The 18168-nt window shown below is 42.4% G+C and overlaps 1 long non-coding RNA gene and 1 pseudogene across 2 annotated transcripts in view; one reads left to right on the top strand and one right to left on the bottom strand.

The window, feature by feature from the left end:
• The window catches only part of LOC306660705, a 56986-nt gene extending 39282 nt beyond the window's left edge, over positions 1 to 17704 (top strand). The window contains exon 4 of the long non-coding RNA XR_013763721.1: positions 17442 to 17704. This is a non-coding gene — a long non-coding RNA (uncharacterized lncRNA). The remainder of the gene's footprint in view (positions 1 to 17441) is intronic.
• On the bottom strand, positions 10358 to 11047 carry LOC306660956 (peptidyl-prolyl cis-trans isomerase A-like; annotated as a pseudogene). The gene has a single exon. The product of its transcript is annotated as a peptidyl-prolyl cis-trans isomerase A-like (transcript).
• Positions 17705 to 18168: the final 464 nt, after the last annotated feature.

The raw sequence follows: 18168 nt of genomic DNA, 5'->3' as shown, positions 1-18168 counted from the left end.
TGGATGTTTGTACTTCTTGCTGTTCTTGTTCTTAGGCGTTAATGATGTCGAAGTTTATAAAATGCCCTTATTCTTGGGAAATGCAAGCTGAGGTATTCAGGGATAAAGTATCAAGTCTGCAATTTCTTATTAAAGGATCCAGGCAAACACACCACAAGCCTGGCATTTGTTTAGTCTAGGTACAGGTTATGTGGGCATTTATTCATTGAATTAGTCTATGAGTTTTCTGTATATTTAAAACCTTTAAAATTAAAACATTGGGGGTGGAAAAAAAGCTGTGACTGCTTCTGCATTCAGTTTCTGTAGAATTCTGCAGAATCTGAATGGGGACAACCTCCTTTTCCCAGCAAGTCTTGCTGTGGAAAAGCCAGGGGTATAATCCAAATGACATTGCTTCAGACTAAGGAGTTAAGTGAAAAATCTATCTTCACTTTGGACTGGGAGGTCTTTCAGAAATTATTTATGTCATGAAGGCAACTTTGCTTCCTCTGGCTAGGGCCAGGAGACAGGGAGGGGGAAAAGACTCTGGCAGGACAGGCACCATGTCGTACACCTGTAATCTCAGAGGCTCCGGAGGTTGAGACAGGAGGATCGCGAGTTCAAAGATAGTCTCAGCAAAAGCAAGGCGCTGAGCAACTCAGAGAGACCCTATCTCTAAATAAAACAAGAAACAGGGCTGGGGATGTTGCTCAATGGTTGAGTGCCCTTGAGTTCAATCCCCAGTTACCCACCCCCCAAAAAAAAAGGACTCTGGGCAGGAGGTGAGCTGATCTGGACAAGATGGGAGCAGGCTAGGGTGGAGGTGTGAGATGGTCAGTAGTGAATGTGCTAGTCAGTCCTTGGGGAACGGGAAGGAGAAGCTGAGTGGAGGGGGCCTCTGCAGCATAGATTGGTTGCTAGGGCAAAACAGCCAGAGTTAACCAGCAAGAGTACTCAAGGAATGGGATTGGAGAGCAAAATGATGAGTTAGGGGCTTTTCTCCACATTGCCTGAGAGAGCCTCAAAACTACAGAGGTGGAGGAAGATTGGAATTTTTGCAGTGTCACAGGCTCAAGTTGTTCTAGTGGACCAAAAATTTGGGATATACCTGCCATGTGTGTAGTGGGCTGTTTTCCTCCTCCATGCCCCCTCCCCGCAGTGCACACTAACAAGGACAGATGGTGTTCATGGGAAAGTCTTCACTTTGCCAAGTGCTTGGTGGGCTCGTGAAAACAAGTTGGGGGCAAAAGCTGACTTTTCTGGCATGCTGGTCTATACAGCAAGGCCTCAGAGGAAGTAGGAAGGGGGAAGGAATTTGGAGCAAGTAGGGAGTCAATCCAGGTTGTAATGAATGAGGACCAGAGATCAGGGAAAGGAACCTCAAAGGAGATGGGATGGCGGAAGGCTGAGTGCGCCACAATGGGACCACATGCTACTAAAATTCAGATTTGCTCAGCATGAGGGAATTCCTAATGGAAATCAAGCTAAGAAGAGGTCTTGGTAATCCAGGACTCCCACTAAATACAGGGAGAGTAGGAGATCAGGGAATCCCTTCTGACAATCTCTGACATACAGGTTTATATTTTCAAGTTTGATGAAAAATAGTTTGGATATATACCCGAAGTTTCTTAGCACTGATACCAGTCTCTTCCAAAGTAGTTTCCTCCCACTTACTATGGGCTTCTCCACACCGTGACCTCTAATGTCCTCCAGTAATTTAACTGCTTCCTTCGCAGTGATTTAGTTCTATAGACAGCATAATTTGAGATTTGTCTTTTAAATATATATCACTTCACTGGATTTCTGAAGGAGAGTTGAGTTGGGTGGAAGTGCAGAAATAAGGAAGGCATCAAAGACCAGCTCGTCCACCCTCCCAAGGCAAGGAGGGAAGGCCCAACGGAGGCCCTCAATCCTCCTCCCTCAGAGTGATCAACACACCAGGTGCTGCTGGGTGGATTTTCTACTTTCAGGGTAAGGAGCAGCTGCTGCTATTCACTAGTGATCCCAGGGAATGGGAACTGAATTGTTGGGCAAATTGTAACGATCCTTTTGAAGCTCAGTATTAGAGGTGGGGGCTTTCATAGATAAATAATGGACTCTAACTTTGCATATCACTGAGCCACATCCTTAGGGGGTTAAGATCTTAAAGGTGAGGGACTGGGGGGGCTTTCTAGCTACAAGGAAAGCAAGCGGAAGAGTCCCTCTTCCTGGACCAGAGCATCCCTCCCCCATATTCTTTTAATACCTTACTTCCTCCAGCACTTCCTCTGGCTTGGGGGTGGGGCTGGGGAGAAGGATGCAAATTTATCTAGTCTCTAAAAAAAGCTTGTGGTATTTGCTGCATTCAGGCTGAAAGGAAAGAGAGAACCCCCAGGCTGTTTCTGCCCCCACACCTCAGATCTGCCTCCAGAGTACACCTTGTGGTTTCCTTGGACCCTCCCAAAATCTCCTCTAGATATTGCCTGAAAAACCCCTGCCCAACCTGTCGCAGCCCAGACTCCAGCTCCAACCACCAGAAGTACAGCCACCTGGAGCTTCTCTGAATCAAACAGGTATCAGACCCTGGGCTTGGGCTTGGGGCTTCAGGCCACATCCTCTCTCTTGATTCTTTGAGGGCTTGACTCAGCAAGGGAGAGGGGATACCTACACATCCGCCCCACAGGGGTGCGTGGGTGGGAAGCCGAGAAATGACTGATGGTGCCTGGCCACACGTATACTAGTGCCTTCATTACTGGCAAAACCGTCCGCTTGCCCAGGGTCCCTGTAGGAAAGGAAACCCTTCAGGGCAGCCTGTGCACACTGAGCTATTTATGGTACCTAGGGTCCTGAAGGGTCAGTACACCTCATATTCCCATGTTCTATGTTATATGTATGATAAGCTGTTATTGCTTATTTCGGGACACTTAAACGATCCTCTTTTATTCCTTTAAGTTATTAAGTTATTAAAAATGAATGGGCTGGTTCTGCTGGAAAGAATCCAGTCAGGACGATCAAATCTATCTGCTGTTCCTCCCTGGCCTGGCTGCCTTGCAGGCTTCTCTGACTGATGGTCTGCCCAGGTGTGGCTGAGCTGTGGGGAAGCTGCACCAGTGAGGGGCCAGAGCAGTTCAGGAGGCTCCTCTAGGTGGGCAGGTAACCAGCTGTCATATAGCGAAGTTACACCAGGCCTTATAGTCTGCAGACTGTGTGCCTCAGCATCCCAGAGAGGAGTGAAAAGGCAGATTCCTTACCATCCCACGCCAACTCCACTGTACCCTCTAGAAGTGGCATCTCGAAAACTCTCCAGAGCTTGAAAAGCACTTTGCCTTCACCACATTCATTAGGAGCTCACTGAATTCTTGTTGAGAGAAATAAAAAGTGTCAAGCAATGTACCTGGGAGGCTGAGGCAGGAGGATCACAAGTTCAAAGCCAGCCTCCCCAACTTAGCAAGCTCTAAGCAATTTACTGAGATCCTGTCTCAAGATAAAAAATTTTTAAAAAAGGGCTGGGGATGTGGTTCTGTGGTTAATCACCCCTGAGTACAAATCCCTGCTTTAAAAAAAAATTCCCAAGTAATGCCTGCTAAGGTAGTGGTTAATCCCTCCCACAAAAGAGTTGGCGATTTTTTTTTAAAAAAGCAACTCTTGAAGATTCCAAAACTAGAGTTAAAATAGCAGACCCTTGGGTACATGGGACTTTCAGGTAGTAATTACCATTCAGGCCCTCTTCTTGCAAAGGCACTATCCTATGGAGAGGGACATTGTGTTTGTTGGTGGCACTAAAAAATTTCTGATTGCCCAGCAAGGCATTCTCCAGGTACTTAAATATTATCTCAACATTCACATTAATGCCTAGTATAATTTCCAGCCTCCAGACAGGGAAACTAAGACTAAGAAAAATGAAATAATTTGCCTTCTCATATTGCTACCAAGTGTCAAGGCATAGATTCAAAACCAATCATTCAAATCCCAAATGCTGAGCAGTTCTGCCATATTCACCAAAATCTTTCATAAATTCAAAACAGCATCAGAGTTTCACAAACTATCAGAACAGGCAAAGAACTTCAGGTTTATCTAGTTCAACCTTCCCATTTTGGAAGTAAGAGAAACACAGTGAACTCGAAGTTCCCTAACTTGCATTAGTCAACATTTAAAACCTGTGAGATTTTACTTTAAATCCCAGAATTTCCTGTCTTATAAAACTAAGATTGTGTAGATTTTGTAACCCTGAACCTCATTTTTGAAGTTGGTAATGATTAATTGAACGGGCTTTGGAATCCACAGACTTGGCTGTAGTCTTGGTTCTGGACCTTATTGGCTTCATAATCTTGGATAAGTCACTTCACCTCTCTGAGATTCTTTCCTCAACTGTAATGTAGATACAGTACTAATAGCCATATAGGATAGGATGGTTATAGGTGGTTGTGAACATAGGATGAGAAGATAAATGCTCAATGCCAAGCACTAGCATTTAATAAATATTAGTCAACCTAAGAGAGAGTGCACACTTGACCATGGCAACACATCCAGTAAATGACAGGGCCAAGACTCACACCCAGATTACAATCCCCAAACTGCTTCTGCTGCATTATCCCATCAGCTGTCTCTGTGCCTCCCACCACTTCCGTAGGTCACCTTGCACTCCCCCGGTAATCTTGGTAGGCAATAAAAAATGTGAATTTTCTAAATGTCTTAGGGCTAAATGTACCACTTTGGCTCAAGAGACAAAGTGTTCATGTGTAAAGGACACCAAATTGAGACCCAAAGTGAAATTTCACTGAGTTTATTGATCCCAAGCAAGTCACTTACCCTGAATGCACCTCAGTGTTCTCACCTAAAAATAGGAAATATCCACAATATGAATTGTATCACCTCAAAGTTAATATATTGAATTCCCAGTCCCCAAGACTTCAGAATGTAACTGTATTTTAAGATAAAGTCTTTAAAAAGGTGATTGAGTTAAAATGAGGTCATCAGTTTGCAGCCTAAATACAATATGATTGGTGTCCTTATAAGCAAAGGAAGAGATGCCAGGGACACGTTCGCACAGACTGCCTGCACCTTGATCTTCAACTTCCAGGCTCCAAAACAATTTAAAAAATCATTTTCTGCTTTTTAAACCACCCAGTCTGTGGTCTTTTGTTACAGTTTCCCTTGAAAACTAATACAATCTGCTTTACATAAGAATTGTTGAAAAGCCTAGCACACAGTAGGTATCAGACAAGGGTTAGATCTTCATGCTATCCAAGCAGAGGGTATGGGGTCAACCTGATAGAGATCTTTACCAGATGGAGGCTGCTGGCTGAGCCAGCCTCCTCCATTGACAAGTCTTTCTCCAAGCAGCCTAGAATGCCACCAGGTGTACCACCAGGCAAGAATGCCCTCTGCCTTGGACAAGACTGCAAAGTCAATGATAGATTTGCTGGCTGTCCTTAAAGTTATCACCTTCCTGTCTATACTTGTCTCTTTGGCCAACCCTTCATATCAGCATCTCATTTAACATGCCTCAATCACTAAGTACCAACTCAAACTCTGAGCAACTCAATCAGAGTTGAGTTATTATTAAATTATTAAGACTACTTCTTAATAACATCTAAGTGGCTACTTGGACGAAATGGTAAAATATCTCTCAAAGTAGAATGGGTCATCACAGGGTATGCTCGTGGTTTTTAATATGCTGATTTTGCCAGTTCCATAGGATCCACCTTTCCATATCGGACTTCCCTGACCTATTCGAGATCTTGCCTCAGTGGTCTCTTGTAATTCACAGGATCCTACTGCGGTTTGTGTATTTCCTCCAGTATCCATAGGTTGCAAATGTAATCCCCAAAATCATCTGTTCAGAGTATTTGGAGGTTGGGACTTTGGGAGGTGATTGGATCATAAGTCATCGAGAATCAATTAAACTATTTATGGATTAATGGGTTATTGAAGGAGTGACTGTGTTATAAAAGTGAGCTTTCTCTGGCATATTTGCTCTGTCTCACCATGGGATGCCCTCTGCCATGTTATGGTGAAGGAAGAAGGCCACACCAGATACCAGTATCATGTATTTAAATTTCCCAACCTCCAGAATCATGAGCTAATTAAACCTCTAATCTTTATACATTACCCTATCTCAGCAACAGAAAATAGACTAAGACAGAGTCCTCCCTGATTTATTTATTCCTTCCTTCCTTCCTATCTTCCTTTCTTTCTTTTTATTTTTTTATCAGTACCAGGGCCTTGCACATGCTAAGCAAGCACTCTACCACTGAGCTACATCATCCCCAGCCCACCAGCTGATCTTTTGAAGTTTTCCTGAGCTTCCAGCCCATAAAGAGAGAAAAAAAAAAAAAAAAAAAAACCTATTCATCTTTTTTCCTATTCATCTTTTTTCTTGACACCACTATGATTTCTTATTTGTACCTGTGAAATTATTTAAAGCAGATATTCAATGAGCTCTAAATACTACATAATACTCTTCAAAAAGCAAAGATACGTCCTCTATTATGTAGATCTGCTCTGTCTACCAGACACACATGGTTATTGAGCACTTACTATGTGGTCAGGCTGACTTAAGATGTACTGTATGTATAAAATATACAATAAATGCTAAAGACTTAGGCATGAAATAAAAAAATGTAAAATGTCTCAATTTTAAAATAGATTTTAAAATGATAATTTGGAAGTATATTTAAATAATACATATTCAAATTAATTCCACTTATTTCTTTTTAGTCCTTTTCTTTACAAATCCTTCACCACCAATGTGGAATCTGAGATCCCCAAAACTTATTCATCTTATAATTTATTATAAGTTTACACTGTTTCACCCTTATCTCCCCATTTCCCCCTGACTTCCAGGCTCTTTTAACTATTGTCTACTCTTTGTTTCCAGAAGTTTGACTTATTTAGGTTACATGTACAAGTGAGGTCATACAGGATTTGTCTTTTGGGTCTGGCATTTTTTTGGGGGGAGAGGGTTCTAGGGATTGGACTCAGGGGCACTCAACCACTAAGCAACATCCTCAACCCTATTTTGTATTTATTTAGAGACAGAGTCTCACTGCGTTGCTCAGTTCCTCACTAAATTGCTGAGGCTGGCTTTGAATTTGCAATCCTCCTGCCTCAGCCCCCGAGCTGCTAGGATTACAGGTGTGTGCCACCGTGCTTTGCTGGCTTTGTTTTTAGTGTATCTTTTTTCTATTTGTATTGGACAGTGCTAATAAAGAAGGAAAATTGAGGCACAAAAATATTTTCAAGTGCCCTGCTGTAGGTTCCATGGAAGGTCAGTACTAAGATCAATGACTGGCAGCTTGGGCAGGACTCACCCATGAGAGGAATGTAGCCAGATGAAATAGAATTTGTACAATCAGGCATGATTCTCTGAAAACATCTCTCCAAAACTGAGATCTTCATTTATCACTCTGTATGTCCAGAGAAGGAACCACACAGAGACATAAAAGAAGACCAGAAGATTAGCAGGGATCCCTAACCCTCTGAATCTTGAAGGGTCATCTAAATGGCCTAGGAATTTTCCATGCATTATGTCTAGAGCAGTCATGAGAGTATACTTTACCCCACTACCACTTCAAAATGTAGATGACTAAGAATAATAGTGAGACTTGTATGACAAATATTTTCACTCTGTTATCTCCTCTTTATCAATAGCACTTGGGTGGCGGCTGATATTCACTCAACAAATCCCCAAATGATGTCATCTAAGGTACTGAAAAGATCATTATCTTGCATAGGTACTCACGTGGGTATGTGTTGTGCATCTAAGTGAAAATATGAGGAAGAGGAAGTGCACTTCAACTGGTTTTGTCTCCACCTTGAGGAGGGAAAGTCCATGCTAGACACAACACTGTCAACCAGTGTGGCAAATGCTACCGAGTTTGGGGCCTATGCTCCCAACGAAGAGATCTTCTCCCAGAAAGATCTTGCTGGCACCTTCAAACCCTGAACTTAATCAGAGCCACTCAGTAAAGACCCCTGGCTCAGCCTCTCACAGTCTAAAATGCCTTCCTTATCTGGAGGTTACTGATGCAAAATCCTTAGCAAGACTGGCAGGAACCTCTAGGTAAAAAAACAAAACCAAGTCTGTGAACAGCCTGAAGGGCTATCAGTTAAGTTCATAGGAAACTCAGGTTCTTTCCAGAGCTTGCTGATTCTTATTTGGCTTGTGACAATAGCATTTATTAGTTTCAGTAGATGGGGGTTGGGGGGGTGGGTTCTAGGAAAGCATTTCTAGACTGACTCCAAAAAAATGTTTAAGCAATAAGAAAGGGAAAGAAGGTGCAAGATGTCCAGCTTTGTGGCGCACACTTATAATCTCAGCTACTTGGAAGTTGAGGCTGGGAATTGCAAGTCCAAGGCCAGCCTGGGCAGTTTAGCCAGATCCTGTCTCAAAATTAAAACTAAAAAGTTCTGTGGATGCAGCTCAATGGTTGAGCACCTCTGGGTTCAGTCCCCAACACCAGACAAAAAAATGAAAGAAGGGGGGAAAAAAAGAAGGTAAAAGATAATGAAACGTAGTTTCATGAACTCAAAAAGCACAGCAGCTTCTAGAAGGTGGGTATTCCAGAATTTCCAATATAGTATTTAAAACACTAAAATAGTAGCTACAATTCGTGGTGTTTAAAAATTTATATTCATATCAATGACCCAACGCATTTATGAATGTTTACATTTTATCTCCTGAACCTGTTTTAAAAGGAATAAAGATAATACTTAGAAATATTTTGGTTAATTTTTCTGAAATGCTTAAGCTCTTGCAGGGGTGAGCATCGGTTATCTTTCTTTCCCCCAACAAGAGCCTATGAAAGAGGCTTTGTTAGAAAATGGATGCTTACGGTGGTCACGGAACATATGTTCCAGTAATCCCCGGAGAATAGTTAGTTGTGCCGCCCTTCGAAAGGAGCCCTAGCAAAGCCCCTGCTCCCGGGAGCACGCCAGTTGTTCCCGGCCACGAGCGCGCCGGCCAGCAGCATCCCGGTCAAGGCGCGCCCGGGCTCCCTGGCGGGGCTTCCTGAATCAGCACATCGCCTCTCCACGGAGCAGATGGGCCAAGCCTCGGGGAAAGGAAGCCCTTCTGAGATCCTCCTGTCTTCATTCTTCCCAAATGGGCTTTGCTATAAAAAGCAAATTAAACAACCATTGTTTCTTTCCTCCATGAAGCTGGCATCCGAACATCCTGCCTAATACCAGAGGCTCCCGGATGTTTGCTGCAGGCCTGGTGACGCCTGCCACTGCTCACAGCGGTAAGGAGAAGCACGCCTTCCACTTGGGAAGGGAATATTTCCGTCAGTTCAGTTCTTTCTTTTTAGTCGTGTCCCCCCCCCCCCCCCCCCCGTAACAAATAATACACAGCATTAAAGGGCTTTCTGGTTAACGCTGGCTTTCTTCTCAGAGCCTCTGGAAGTACTCCCACGGGCTTTGCAAATAGGCTCTGGCTTTATAGTCAGAGGAGATCCTGAAAGCCTGGCCCTTAATCTTCCCCTCCGTGTGATATTTCTCCGTGAAAGACTTAACTGCCCTGTGTTCAGGAGTTCTTCCAAAATATAAACTAGTCACTCCACCCTCGAGTTAAAGCAGAAAATGAAATACATTCAAAAAAGACTCATAGCTGAGAGTAGAATAATTAAGATGCAGGGAGCCCCTTACAAGGTGAGGCCCTCAGGGGAAAACAGGAAGTAAAACGCATCATCTCTCTTCACGAAGCTTCTGATCCTGCAGAGAGAAGAAAAATCAAGGAAAGAAAGAGAGAGGGGAAATTGGAAGAAAGAGAGAGAGAAAGCAACTCCTAATATTTATCATTTATCACATTAATACAATTACTGTGTAATTCTCTGCCTCCCCTTATGGTATACTCCAGGGTCTCTGCTTTACTCAAAATTCAGTTTTCCCTGAAAATCTAAAATTTTATCATTAACCCACTGAAAACTAAGACATTCTGAAAGACCTGCAGGCCTGTTCCTCCTAGAAGAGTATTGAAGTTGCTCACCCCCACCCCCACCAGCATCAGTCAAACATAACTTGGTGCTGCCTGAAGTCCTGTGGCCAGGCAGTGAGGTTCTACTAGATAACCTGAAATCCTTCTTTTCACATTTAGGTAAGAGCCTCCCAGTGCCCTTAGCCATGCTTCTCATTCATGTAAATGACTCCAACATGCCCCGCATTACACTTATACAACCCTAAGGCTGAAATCCAGCCCTTTCATAAACCTCAGGGCCACTCCAGGTACAAGATGCTAAGGAGGGAGAGTTCTATGAAAGTGAATCCCAGGAGGAAAAATATGATTGAACAGCAGGTCTTTAACCCCAAGGAGTTTTCAAAAATTACTTGTCTTTCTTTTAGAGTGGAGGATGGAATACACATTTTATTTATTTACTCATTTTTTTTTTTGTCATTTAGTTTTTATTCATGATCCATAAACTTAACTCTGCAATCCAGCTAGACTTGGGAGGGAAATAAGGAAAATATGGAACCCAAATAACTGCAGCGAGAGCACAAAGACTATGGGATATTGCGAGCAGATGGGGTGGTGGGATGCTCTCCTGAGCTACAGAAGGAATGGTTTGGTGATTAAGATAGACACAAGTCAAGTATATTAGAATCATCCACAGTCAGTGATGGTGAACTTCTTGCTGGTCTGGCCATTCCTGGACCCAAAGCACTCCATGGCTTCCAGGATGTTCATGCCCTCTTTCACCTTCCCAAAGACCACATGCTTGCCATTCAACCACTCATTTTGGCAGTGCAGATGGAAAACTGGGAACTGTTTGTGTTTGGCCCAGCATTTGCCATAGACGAGATGCCAAGGCCTGTATGCTTCAGGAGGAAGTTCTCATCATCAAGCTTCTCCTCATAGATGGACTTGCCGCCAGTGCCATTATGGTGTGTGAAGTCACCACCCTGGCACATAAATCCTGGAATAATTCTGTGAAAGCAGGAACCCTTATAATCAAATTCTTTCTCTCCAGTACTCAGAGCACGAAAATGTTCTGCTGTCTTTGGAACTTTGTCTGCAAACAGCTCAAAGGAGACACCACCCAAGGGCTGGCCCTCAACGGCGATGTGGAAGAACATGGTAGGGTTGACCACAGCTGACGGAAAACGACCACAGGCGACAGCGGCCTCTTGAAAGACTTCACTCATTTTTTATGCATGTATTTATTTATTGTTGTGCTGGGGACAGAATCCAGAGGTGCTCTACTACTGAGCTATATTCCCAGCCATCTTTAAATTTTATTTTGAGACAGGGTCTTGCCAAATTGCCTAGACTGGCCTCAGACTTGCAATCCTCCTTCCTCTGCATCCTGAGTAGCTGGGATTACAAGCATGTACTCCTGTGCCTGACTTGGAATATATATTTTGAACACTAGTTTCTGAAGGTTTACCCTAGGACATTTCATGCTTACTAGTTCTCTAAACCATTACTGAACTTGGGGGTCTTTGAGGTTTCCAACCTCAGTGCTCACGTTAAGGTTTTCAAAATGAAACCTTGGTACGTGCTTCCTGAACAGCTTTTCTCTACATGGTCAAGTGGGCTTTTTCTCAGAAAGGGAAAGACATTTCTGATAAATGAAGGACCAAAACAGGAAGTGCGAATGTGCTGGAGGGTGTGGAAGGATAGAGAAATTCCTCCAGGAGGCAGTTCATGCTCCTCCAGCCAGAGGTCCTTAGTTGCATGGTCATCTCCCCACTAGCTGGGAAGGTCTTGGCATGAAGGCGCCAGCCAGGACCTCTATGAGCAGCCGGGGCCTCATTTTTAGAACCCAGACCCCTGTCTGATGCTACTGTATTGACCGAGCTAACATTGTAGGAGACACAAATTGTATTAGCTTCCAATGGTTGCTGCAACACATTACTGCCAATTTAGTAGCTTCAATGATAGAATTTATTATCTTACAATGCAGGAGGTCAGAAGTCTGTAATGAATCTCACTGGACTAAAATCAAGGTATCAACTAGACTGTTCCTTCTGGAGACTCTACAGCAGAATCATTTTCTTTGCTTTTTCCAGCTTCTAGAAGCCACTCACATACCTTGGCTCATAGTGCCTTCCTCTGTCTTCAAAGCCAGCAAAGGCAGGTTGGGTCCTTCTGAATTGCTCTGACTTACCCTTCTGCCTTCCTCTTCCACTTTTTAGAATGCTGTGTTCAAACAGGACCCATCCAGATGTTCCAGAATAATCTGTCTATATTAAAGTCAGCTGATGAGCAACTTTAACTCCATCTGCAACTTTAATTCCCCTTTTCCAGGTTACAGATAACACCAGGCCATAAATGCTTAATGCTAGGCCCAAAGCGAAAAAAAAAAAAAAAAAATTTAAGCATAGGCTTCAGGGAAGGTCATGATGAAATCAAAGCAATATGAAGCATCCCAAGAAATTTATTTTTGGCCATGAGAACTAGTAGGAACTTCAAGAAGTCATGTGGCTACTTTATCCAGTGCTCCATTTGAACATATCATTTAATAGCAAGTTGTCTGTAAAAGCATCCATGATTTTCACAGTATTTACTTGATTCCCACCCCCATACCCTTCTACTCTCTGTTACCGTTGAAAAGAGCTGAATACCATCTTGACAGCTCAGGAGGCAAAGTTCTCACATGGCCCAGTAAACACATAATTTTTTTTCAAGAGGAAAAAAACAAAAACAAAAAAACAATACATAGCAAATCATAGCAAGTCATAGTCCCATTAGCCTAAGTGTTGGACTGGATTTCAAAATCTGGCAAATAGTTGGTGTCTGTTAGGCTCACAGTGCATAAGGGACAGCCCTAAAAAGAATTTGAGGACACCAGTGCATCGTTACACATTGGCTGAGACCCACAGACCTATTAAATGTTCAGTGGAATCTCTCATTTCACCCTTCTGGCCACCTTTTGAGTGGGGGTGCACTGCTATCCCTGTTAGGCAGAAAAGGGAAATAGAAACTCCAACCGAACTGAGATGGAATCTGGATCCATTTCATCCACAAGTCAGAGCTTTCTGACCTTGTCTGACTGTCACTAATGTAATCATTCCTGATGGCACTACCATTCCTATAGCATTAATTGCAAAGAAAATGGATTTCCTGGCTGTTATATTATCAACTTTGTGTGTGTGTGTGTGTGTGTGTACATACTTACTGTTGGTGTCAGCAAAATCTCTTTCTATCCCTTCTCTAAATTTTTTCAAGTTCTGAATTTCATTATTTTTTTTCTTTGAATTAGTCTCTCTTCCTCTGTCTCTCCCCACCTCTTCCCTCTCTTCCTTTCCTTTAGAAATTTACTCCAGGATGTCACACATTCATTTTGGTTGACAAGGAGAGAGGAGTGCTATTCCATGGTAGATTTTTCTGAGTATTTCCTCATCTTAAACCATCTTATTCATTTGGCTCTGCGGCTCTCTGGCTAAACAGCCTCAAGTTTAATGCACTTCCCTTTTCTAATATGACTTACAGCTATTTCAGTCTCAGCCCAAATCATTGGTCACATACTCATCAATTTGAGGCCCCCAATTACTCCTGCCTTTTTCCATCTTTTTGTTCATTTTATCCACACTTTTAATTTTCTATCCAAAGTGTTCTCCTGGGAAGGTTTTTCACCCCAGACACCCACCCACACCCCTCCTACCCTTCTCCATCTGGTAACCTCCTCTCATCTTCTAAAATTGCCATCTGTCAAAACTGCTTGGTTACAAGGAATACACACGTCACTCTAGGGTTGTAGGGTATTTGAATAATACCATGTAGCAGCTTTTTTTTATTTTAAATAAAATCCAGAGAAATGGCCTAACATTACAATTCATAAATGTAAATTCATTGAAAATGAAATGTTTTAATCAATGGCAATGACTCCCCTCTCCCTCAGAGGGGGATTTTGCCCTGTCAAAGAAAAGAGTTTTAATCAAAATAATCTAACCAGTTCACTTAGTTGCAGAGGTGTGTAACACCTTTCCTGGGAGTGTTTGCGAAGGAGGAGTTTTGTTGAAAGGCAGCTGTGCTAGAGAAAGCCCCAAGGTTCAGAAGATCAATTTTAAAAAGCTGCAGAGCAAAGTGAGAAGAGGAGAGGAGACTGTGTTCCCTAGTGAGGCACACAGGTGAAGGAGGAGGGGCTTGTTATGGGCAGAGACAGAAAGAAGCCTAATCTGGATATCTAAGGTGGCCTTTGTGTGCCCAGAAGCTTGCTTTAGTTAAACGAGGTGTTTTATGCTTTTAGTTTGAGAAGACACTAAAAAAAAAGTGTTACCATCCCAAAGGGGAAAAAACTATTTCATTCCCATTTTTAAATGATTAAGGAAAATATAAAATGGGAAAATCAGATCAGAAAAAAAAAAAAAAAAAAAAGTGGTGCTTTAAAACAGAAATCATTAAACAAGGATCTTACTCCATACTAACCCTAGGATCTGCATTATACCAGAGAAGAGGGTAAAATCATTTATTAGCAACTAACTCCTACATGCCAGGCATGACTTAGAGCTCCAGAACAATCCTGCAAGAAAAATATTCTATGCTATTTTACAGTTATGGAAATTAAGATAGGGCCAACTAAAAAGTTGTTAGATCCTGGACTCAAAGCTGACTCAGCCTGATTCCAAAGCTGGTGTTCTGTCTACTCTTTGCAGGAAAGAGAGGAACAAATATTCTCTGTACACTGTGACTGAACAGACTTCTCACAGGAAGCCACTAGTTTCTACCTTTGGAAACCAGTGTGAATGACAGTTCCAGTTCAAATGCTGTGCGCCACAGTCCCTTATTATTGAGCCATTTTTCATGATGTTTAGACAGTAAACTCAGATATTTCAATACTATGAACACTCAGAGCAAAAACCTCATCTGCTAGAACAGAAGAAAGGATTCTTTAAGAGAGGCCACGCTGATCATTTCTGATAGGACTTTTGTAAGTCACATGTATCCATGGTTCACAGTACTAGCCGCACATCAGCATCACCTGATTTTTTTTTTTTTTTTTTTTTTTTTTTTTTTTTTTTTTTAAGAGACAGGATTTTGCTATACTGCCCGGGTTGGCCTTGAACTCCTGAACTCAAGCGAGCCTCCTGCTTCAGCCTGCCAATTAGCTGAGACTACAGGTGTGCCACTGCACCTCCTGCAAAAATCTCCTGGGGAGATTTTTCAGCTAAATGCCCAGCTCCCTCCCTTGGGCTTCTGTTCCCTAGGTCTGGAGTAGAGCTCAGCAATCTGTACTTAAAAAAAAAAAAAAATTGCTCAGCTGATTTTTGATCTGCAGCCAGGGTTGGTACCCACAGACACAGGATAAAAACAGACTTCAGATTTCCTTTCTGTTCTGTCACTTGCAAATGCAATCACAATGCAATCAAACAGAGGCACAAATCCCTGATCCAGAAACTCTTCCAAAGCAACACAAAGCAATCACCAAATAGTTTGTTAAAATGAAGGCTAACACTAAGCATAAACTAGGGCAGGAAAACCACCAGATGTGAATATATTAAGCTTTATTTTAAAGGATCGCACTGGGAAATTGTTTAAACACCAGAGTGGATGCAGTGAGGTGGCAGATGGTGAGCGGCATGGAGGAAGAAGGCAGGCTGACCCAGCAATCTACCTTAATCCAGTTCCACCTCTCTCTGGCCAGCATTATGAGAAGTGCTCCAGTATTTCTTTGACATGCCCACTCTCTGGTTATACCTGATCCACTCACATTTTAATCCAAATATGATCCTTTAAAATAAACAAGGTCTCAAATGTTGCCACTTTCATTGAAAATGTAGCAGTAATACCCCAAATGTGTTCTGCATTTGTCCCATGTACAGAAACTCATGATTCATTTCTGTCACCACCAATCTCCATAAAAACCCTGAGTTTTATTTGATTTTATTCTTGCAGTGCCGGGGATTGAATCCAATGTCAGTCATGCTAAGCACACACTCTACTAAAGAGCTACACACCACCCTAGCCCTGATCTTTAAACCTAAATGTGGAGACTTCTGGGTGAATAATGGAAGTATTTTCCATGGGCTATAACATGTCAGAAAGAACTAAACTGAACATTGTCTGTATTTGTCTTAGCTTCTGTGTCCGAGGGCAGTCTCAATGCCAGGGAGCCCTTAAAACTACAGCTAGATCCAAAGGGCTCTTAATATTTCCTATTTGGGATATACATTTTGGGGTCACAGAGAGATATCCACAGAGCCTCCAGTGAGCAGTCTTGGACATAGCATATGTTGTAAGCATAGAGGGTCCTGTGCACTCAACTAAGGTTCTCAAAATCACCATCCTTGGAATGCTGTTCTCCTTCTTACATGTTGATCTCTCTGCCCAGTCCCAATTTTATCAAACTGATTCTTATCTTCCATTTGCACCTTAATTAATTGGGTCTGACTTTCTTTAAGCAGTTTCCTTCACTGTTTTGCTCAAGTAGCTGTGGGCAGAGAGACCAGCATGTGAGAAGGAAACCAGTCCATTCCAGGCCTTGTGAGTTCAGTATGATCAAGATGTAGGATGATGGAATGAAATTGCCCCAGGAATTAGAGACCAGGCTGGTAAGGCAGGCCTCTGAGGATGGAAATGGCCTTGTGAAGCACTGAATGGGGTCTAGACTTTATTCTGTAGGGAGGAGGGCATAAAGAAAGGGGTTAGTGCCTGGAAATGATATTAGCAAATTTGCATTCTCAAAATATTCTGCCAAGAGAATGGACTGGAAGAGGGTACAGTCAGCAGAAGAGATGGATACCAGTAGTTAGGAGGAGAATACAAATACCATGTAGATGGAAGAAATGTGTATATCCCCAGGAGGTGTTGTCAGGAGGACGTAATTTGATTGGAGCAGAGGAGGTGAGAGAGGAGGTATGAGAGCACAGCGAGGCTTCCAGTGCAGTTTACTGAGAGTAACCACTTTGGACGTGTTAAGTTGGGTGCCTGTGACTATCCAAGTGGAGGCATCAAGTAAGCCAGTGACCAACACACCTGGAACTACTTCAAGACAACAGGTTGAATAACTAGCCTGGTTAATTTGGCTCTTCCATTACCTCTGTATGTTTCTCACCAAGGGACAAATAACCATCTCTGGGAAATTCATTAGGAAAAGCTAATGTAGTGCTATCTGGGAAATGTTTACAATTGCTTATTTCCAATTTGCCCCCTCCCCCAAGCATGATTTGCAGCATTTGCCAATGTCTATAGTTACACTATTCTCAGTGTAGCCAAGTTCAATATTTCAATGTGACATCACTGAATAAGGAATTGGGAAGTTAAAATCAGCATTTGCAAGCCAGTTCCACACACTGCTGCACATACACAGCAAACCTCAAATAAACAAATAACTCTAGGGCAGAATCCAAACTACAGTTGCCCATTAGGCCAACCCTAAATCACCTCAACTCTCAAAAACAATTCTATTGGTGCCTGGGACCATCATAGACCTGATCTAAAGTTGGCTTGAACTTTAGTTTAAACCCTGTTTTCTAAAGGTCGCCATTGCATACCTCCTGAATAACTTCAAATGGCATAAGGTCTTGTTTATTTTTCTTTTAAGGTATGAAAGGAGATTTTTCAGAAAACTACAGAAGACCAAGAGCATTTTTAAAGATCAGGATACATTCATTAGAAGTAAAGACCTGAACAGATGGTGATACTACTCAACTACTCTTTATTTATTTTGCTGTAGCTTCATTGACTGTTGAATAAAATTCATCACCATTGTCAAAAAAGAAAAAAAGTGGGATCATACATTTAAAAAAGACTTTTCTCAAGTGAATGTAAAAATATCTTTAAAAAAGAAAAAGAAATAAAGACCTGAAAAATGGAACATATTTTTTTGAAATAGTCGCAACTCAGAAAACAATCAGAGACAATGAGGCAAGGAAAAATAGACTAATTTAGTGAAATGTTTCAGTGGAGACCAAGGAACTCTCATGCAGGATCACCCAACCTCAAAAAGGAGGACCGAGTAAACCCATCTGAATGGATCTTACTTCATTACCAACTAGAGAAATTGAGAGAGAAGCTCCATCTGGAACAGACACAAAAGGGGAAAACAGAAGCCCAGAAAGAGACATCATCGGAATCAACTGCAGAGATGCAGTGAATGTGCTAAGGGGCATCTGGGGAGTTTGATGTAATTCGACCAGGCCTGTAATTACCCAACGTGCCCCCTGCTCCAGCCCCTCAGTACCTGTCACAATTGCTTTGCCTTCTGCAGGGATCTGTGCTCTGCTGAAGAGACACTACCTAGAAGGGTACTTTGCAGCAGTAGATGTTTA

The sequence above is a fragment of the Sciurus vulgaris genome, assembly GCF_902686455.1.
Source record: "Sciurus vulgaris genome assembly, chromosome: 5".
In the NCBI taxonomy this organism is placed as follows: Eukaryota; Metazoa; Chordata; class Mammalia; order Rodentia; family Sciuridae; genus Sciurus; species Sciurus vulgaris.
Note: the sequence above shows the minus strand (reverse complement) of the source record. Positions and strands in the feature narration are given on the sequence as shown.